Source organism: Seriola dumerili, unplaced genomic scaffold (genome assembly GCF_002260705.1).
Source record: "Seriola dumerili isolate Sdu_G_001 unplaced genomic scaffold, Sdu_1.0 BDQW01000169.1, whole genome shotgun sequence".
NCBI classification, from domain to species: domain Eukaryota; kingdom Metazoa; phylum Chordata; class Actinopteri; order Carangiformes; family Carangidae; genus Seriola; species Seriola dumerili.
The window spans coordinates 3,649,075-3,655,259 of NW_019174424.1; the positions used below are offsets into that span (position 1 = coordinate 3,649,075).

Sequence of the window (6,185 nt, forward strand, 5' to 3'; positions counted from 1 at the left end):
GGGGGGGGGGGGGGGGGGGGGGGGGGACTTGCAGGCCTCAGCTCGGAGATGTAATCTGATTTGCAGAAAGGAACGGGTCGTTTCACATGACTGGTTTAAAGGACCACTGGCGCAAGGTTGTGCCAGTGTCCTGTGTGTGTGTGTGTGTGCACACCTTCAAGCATTTATTTGTTTTCACAAAGTGTGCTGCAGAAATATGAGCATTTGTTAGTGCAGGCTCCTCAACAGTAGAAATAGAAAGGTGTTGAAGTTTGCTGTGTGGTTGAAGAAACCAAAATGCTGCTTTTAGTTGTTCTTGGTTTTAAATGAGATTTAGTTGGGGAAGCTTACATGAAAGTAAGGCCACTGCTAATTAAGACTCGATTACGCATCTGGAAAAAAGTACAGCTCTGCTTCAGACTCCGATGCAGGTTTTGTTTGCAACTTTGTTTACACATCTCATATAATCAGAGCTTTATTTTGAACTAATGGACCATCAGAATTTATATCAAATAATTGAAATCATCCTATAGCCTCAGCCCTCTTTAGAGGGCTGCTAGCATCAAATCCCCTGAAAGCTTTGCCTCTGAATCCTCTCTGTTTTTTTAACATTGTTTGTTGATGTTTTTTCGGGGTGGAGATTCTTGGTGGTTTTTTCAGAGCTGGATGTGGTCCATCATGTGATTTTCATTGGAGAGTGGCCGGAGGAGACGATCACAGTAAAAGCAAGTGAGCGTGTGTGAGCGTGCGTTTGTGTGTCATCTGGCCTTGTTAATAAATGCAGGTTGTTTTCCATCTGGGGGTCATCAGTTGCGGTCATGACATACACAAGTGGAAGAGAAGAGGTGATGTTTGCAGCCATGTGTGCGCTTGTTGGTGTGTCTGTGTACTTGCTTGTTTACACGTAAGCATGTACAGAACATACGAGTTGTACATATGATCTCTCACAGTTCACGTCTGTCTTTCCTGCGAGGTGTGTGTGTGTGTGTGTGTGGCTGTGTGTGTGTGTGTGCGTGTGTGTGTGTGTGTGTGTGTGTGTGTGGCTGTGGCTGTGTGTGTGTGTGGCTGTGTGTTTTTTCTCCCATGTGTGGAGAGCTCATAAGCAGGACGATGCAGCGGGCAGGAAGCTCTGATCCCATCAGGCGTGTCAGCAGGGGCAGTTTTTCATAAGGTAGTAATCTCACCACACAAAGGGGTGTCCAATATTAGAGAGAGCCCCTACCCCTGAGCTAATCAAGACCTGACCAACCCTTCTCCTGGCTCACCAACCCTGTAAACATTACCTCATCTGGAGGCTTAGCCTAGCCACATGCAGCTCCAGCCTGCTGGTGTACATGATAACTCACTTAGCTCAGTACGATAGCTAGAAAAAAAACGGAAATATAAGAAGGGATATAAAAGAAATGGGACCAGCACACAACTACCTATGGTGCCTGGTGCCAGGGAAAGGTATTTTAAAAGGGAGAGGAAAGAAAGAATTATTTTACCATGTCCTCCAGAAACTCTGGGAAGCAATTTGCTGGTATTCAGTTTCTCTCCCCGCCGTCCTGTTATTGCTGTTTCCCCCTCAACTCTTGGAGCTTTCAACCTGAAAGGAGGTTCTTAGGTTCAGGCTTTGTGTCACTCGGAAACAGTCCATTTGTTTCCAAGGTAACAGGTCTGGGACAGTGAAACTCAGAAGCAGAGAGCACCTTTGTCTGTGATTGGATGAAGAGGGACCCAAGCTGTCATTGGTCCAGAGAGCACAAACATGTCTGTATGAGGAAACCTGCGAGTTCCTTGATCCAGTATCTACCTGAACCTGTTGACCTTATAAAATAAAACCAGTCCACCAAGTAAATTTTAATTGGTACAATGGAAAAGCCACTTTGACTGCTTCCACTCTCCTGAACTGCCAGGTACTGCAGAGCTCTGCTGAAACCTTAGATTTACATAAAACAGAGTTAGGGTGATCTATGTGGCTACCTCAGGTTTGACTTTTTAAATGTTGTGTGAAGATACTGGAGAAGGTCTGAGTCATGTGGTCATTATAAAACAAGTGTGGTTGAGCGAAAGCCTTAAAAATAGTGTGACAAAAAGGCAATAAGAGCATGTGAGAGTGTGTGTCCCTGTTTTATTAGAATAATGTGTAGTAGTATGAAGAAGAAAAAAATACAGGAACATAAAAACGAATCAATGCATTTTGTTTTTGTTTTTTTTTTGTTTTTTTGTTTCTTTAAATTTTGTTAAATAATAAAGTTTTGAAACTGCTTCACTATAAACTCATTTCACCTATGAAAACAGATAAACAGAACTATTTCCTCTCAGTGTACTGTTGAGAAATAAATTGTAGTTGGATTGTTAATGCAGGTTTAGGCAGAGTTGGACTGATTTAAATCTGATTCCTCAGTTTTTTGTCAACCTTTATGTTTACACTTGAATGAGCCCCTTGCTGAATCATTTCATTTCCCCCATCCTTTATCTTTTTCAGATGATCTCAGATGAGCAACAAGAAGAGGTTGACTAATGGAAACATGATCTCAAGGGATTCAACAGGTAGGGATGACTCTGATTTTTGTTTGATCTTCCTTCAGTGGAATATATGATCGCTGACAGTCTTATTATGATCACAGACAGTTGCCATAAACAACCTGAGTTTGGTACACTCACTGATCAAACAGGTAGCAGTGGTAGTTCACATGTAGAAGAGACATGATCAGGGTGGTGGCACTGGCTTTATGCCCATGTTCTTGCTTCTTTTTTTTTTTTTTTTTTTTTTTTTTAATATATTGTGTAACTCAAGTCATGACAGCATGGTAAAGAATGCAGTGGCACAGAGATATCACTTCAAACACAGCTTCTCTCAGGAGCCTCAGATCCTTTCAGTGGAACTGAATGAAGATATGCTTTGATGGCCCACCACAGAGTCGGTGGCCATCAAAGAAACCTGTTGATGGGACTGTACAGGGCAGCCAGAAGGCTGAATGAGTGGTTCTGTATATGTGCGCCTCTCAGGGTAGCCGTGGGTGTTCTCAATAGAGGTCATACATGCTTGACCCCAACATGAGTAGTCTTTTTCTGAAGATTTTAGGCTTGCATTATCTTTTTTTTTTTTGTCCTCCTCCTTCTACCTGGTTCTCTCAGTAAATGAAGCGGGACTGTGTGTATGGATGGCAGCGAGCCAGCAGACAGGTACAGTAGATGTGCTGATGAGGGAGGGAGATAGGGTGACAGCCTCAGTCGCAGCTCCAGGCACAGACAGGCGTACGCGGGCAGGCTGAGGCTCAGAGGCAGGTTGGGACCTGGTCCTGTGTGCTGATGCTGCTCTACTGGCTCTGCTCCAAGGTGAGGCATAGGAGAGAAACGTGGGAAGGGAAAAACCAGAATGGAGGGCAAAGGAGAGATAGAAAAAATCAGGTAAAGGGAAAGATTGTTGAGAGGTGAAGCTGAAAAAGCATACAACTAAAAAAAAAAAAAAAAAAAAAAAAAAAAAAAAAAAAAAAAAAAAAATGAGGGATAGATAATAACAGTGTTGACAAAAAGCCAGAGAGTGGTTGTAGCTTAAGCCAGGGGAAGCAAGCTGGAAATAGACAGTGATGTATGAGGCCCAAGGGAAGGAGAAAGAAGTGCTGGAGGAGGGAAATGAAGAATGAGTACAAGAGAGTGAGGCCACATCCTTTACACTGGTGGAACGTGACTCCTCGCAGGTAAACCAGCTCAGAGGTGCAGACAGGCAGAAAGTAGATGGGAGACATTGATGGATGACTACTTATCCTCTGACATGTTGTTCCTTCCCCGGGCAAGGAACGGGCAGGACGGGCCGGTCCTGCCACTTTGCTGCCATGACAACCAGCAGGGCTGAGTGGATGGTGTGTGTAGGGGCAGACAACATTATGTCATTATGTGGGAGGTTGTATGCTTAAGCAACAGGTAAAGCAGAGCAGAGGTTGTCAAGGGGCCACCTACCTGCATTACCTCACCTTGGGATGTTCTGACGTTGTCGTGAAGAAACATCTGTTGTACACAGATCCACGGTACTCTCAGAGGACAACGTCATTATCATCCAAGCTTGTTGTTCTGGATAGAAATCAGTTTTGCTATCTTCTTCATGATCTGTTCACACACACAAAAGTGATATTTCATGTCCTGAAATGAGACATATACGTGACATAAACAGGACTTTTCTTTCTTTTCTTTTTTTTTTCTTTCTTTTTTGGCCTAAACTATACAAGACTGACATCTTAATTCTGGTATTGGACTGAAAAATAGCCAGTTCCAGCTGCACAATGAGCAGGCTCGCTGTTTCGTATCCACAATGCTGGACACAAAACACACAGCCTGGATTTTGCCACCACTCATAATGTGATAATTTCGGCTGTGGATGAGGCTCTGGGTGGTTCATCTGAAGCTTCTTTATGCCAGTTTGAATCCTTTTTTTTTTTTTTTTTTTTTTTTTTTTGTATGGAAAGTTTGCGATAGCAGCCAAATCTGTTCTGCTAAAGGAATCAGTGGAGCAAAAGTTTGTGTTGATCAGTTTTGGGTGAATCTCTGCTTACTCGAGCTAACAGTTACTTCTATTATTAAGAAAAGATATTGCCAGAAAAGCCTGTAATTTTTTGTAGAATGGGTATGAGAAACATGTGTCATTGTTCAAGCTGCAAGTGGTTTTTGGCTTCAGTCAATCATTAGTTTCTGTATTATGTTTCTAGGATCATACTAAATCCTGGTTTGGACTGTGGACCAGCAATCCCCTGCAGCAGATGTTTGCTCCTGGCATGGCAGCTGACAGCATGAGCTCCATCACTGACAATCGTGCGCTCAGGATCCAGCGCCAGCAGCTTGGACTTGGAGAAGCTGTGACATAAACTCAGCAGGACAGGAGAGTGTATTCTGCTGCTCAGACATTATGGAACAGATCAGTCAGCCCTGTCTGGGGAGGTGCTCGATAGGAAAGTCGAAACTCGATGAATGTGCGTTTACCATAGTCACCACAATGAATCTACATATTATTTGACTTTGTCTTAATTGAACCTGGATTAATATTTTCCTGTATATACATCTGCTTCTGATATCCACTGTTTATTCACACTGTTGCTCATACACTTGTACTGTAGTTGTGACATTTACTGTGTTATTCTGGGACCCGTATCAACAAGTGCTGGAACCGTAAATGGAAAATAATCAGATGCTATTTTCATTTTTAAGACTATTTTAACAAACTGAAGGCAGCGCTTGCAACAGCGCAGGCACATTCTGTCTGGTGAAGAGCACAATAAATGTCTACTGTTGTGTAGGACAAATATATACATATGTGGTCAAGATTCCTTGCAATAATTACTCATATGATTACTGGAAATGTACATAATCATCTTCTAAGGTCAATAACAAAGAAGCTATTATCTAAAAGGTGCTGATGAATGCAAATCAAAAACCTCTTCTATTGACACTGTGTTTCACTGTGACAGATTGACAGCCCGTCATATTGCTTAATAACCCTGTCAAGCTGCTTATTCTCATGATGATTTGTAACTCCATAACTTTTGTTGCGTCTGTGAAACCCTATTAACAGAAATAATAATAAAACAAAGTGTATCCAAGCTGTTGTGTGTTTATATTGTTATTGCAGCTGCAGATCCATGAGATTAATAACTGATAAGATGATTTCATGATGTTTGTTGTGTGCCAGCAAATGTGTGTCTGCTATTATTGTGAGTCATCCTGGCTTCTTTACTAGTAAGGCCAGTAACTTGCCAGTTTGTTACTGTCTGGGAACTGTCAGGAGTTTTATCTCTCTGTATTTTTTTTTTCTTCTGTCTTCTCTGTTCAGGAAATGAGATACAGAATAAAAGTGAAATTCAAAGTGGAAGTGGAGAAATGTGACATTTAAATGTTGATAAACTGAATTGTTATTGGAAATCACAGTTTTACTTCACAGTGGGAATAATGGATCAAATTTAAAAGTGCACATCTTGCACAAAATCATAGTTTACATTTATCACAAAGTTGTTTTCCAGGAAAAAAAAAGATGACATCATGGAAAATGTGTTTTTGCCTGCTGAGTTTACTTTCTGTAAACCTTGTATGTATGATGTTGACAGAGAAGTGTTTAATGTCACAGTCTAGGTCAGCACAGGTCAAACTGCAGGGAGTTTTTATCATGTTGTGGATAAAAATCCCCAAAGTTGCCAGTTTTCTGTAGAAAGACATTCCAGCGTACACAACAAATG

The 6,185-nt window shown here is 41.8% G+C and overlaps 1 long non-coding RNA gene across 1 annotated transcript in view; it reads left to right on the forward strand.

Annotated features, from left to right (window-relative positions):
* Positions 1 to 5,550, forward strand: part of LOC111227225 — a 50,911-nt gene extending 45,361 nt beyond the window's left edge. The window contains exons 3-4 of the long non-coding RNA XR_002665330.1: positions 2,450 to 2,514; positions 4,668 to 5,550. This is a non-coding gene — a long non-coding RNA (uncharacterized LOC111227225). The remainder of the gene's footprint in view (positions 1 to 2,449; positions 2,515 to 4,667) is intronic.
* Positions 5,551 to 6,185: the final 635 nt, after the last annotated feature.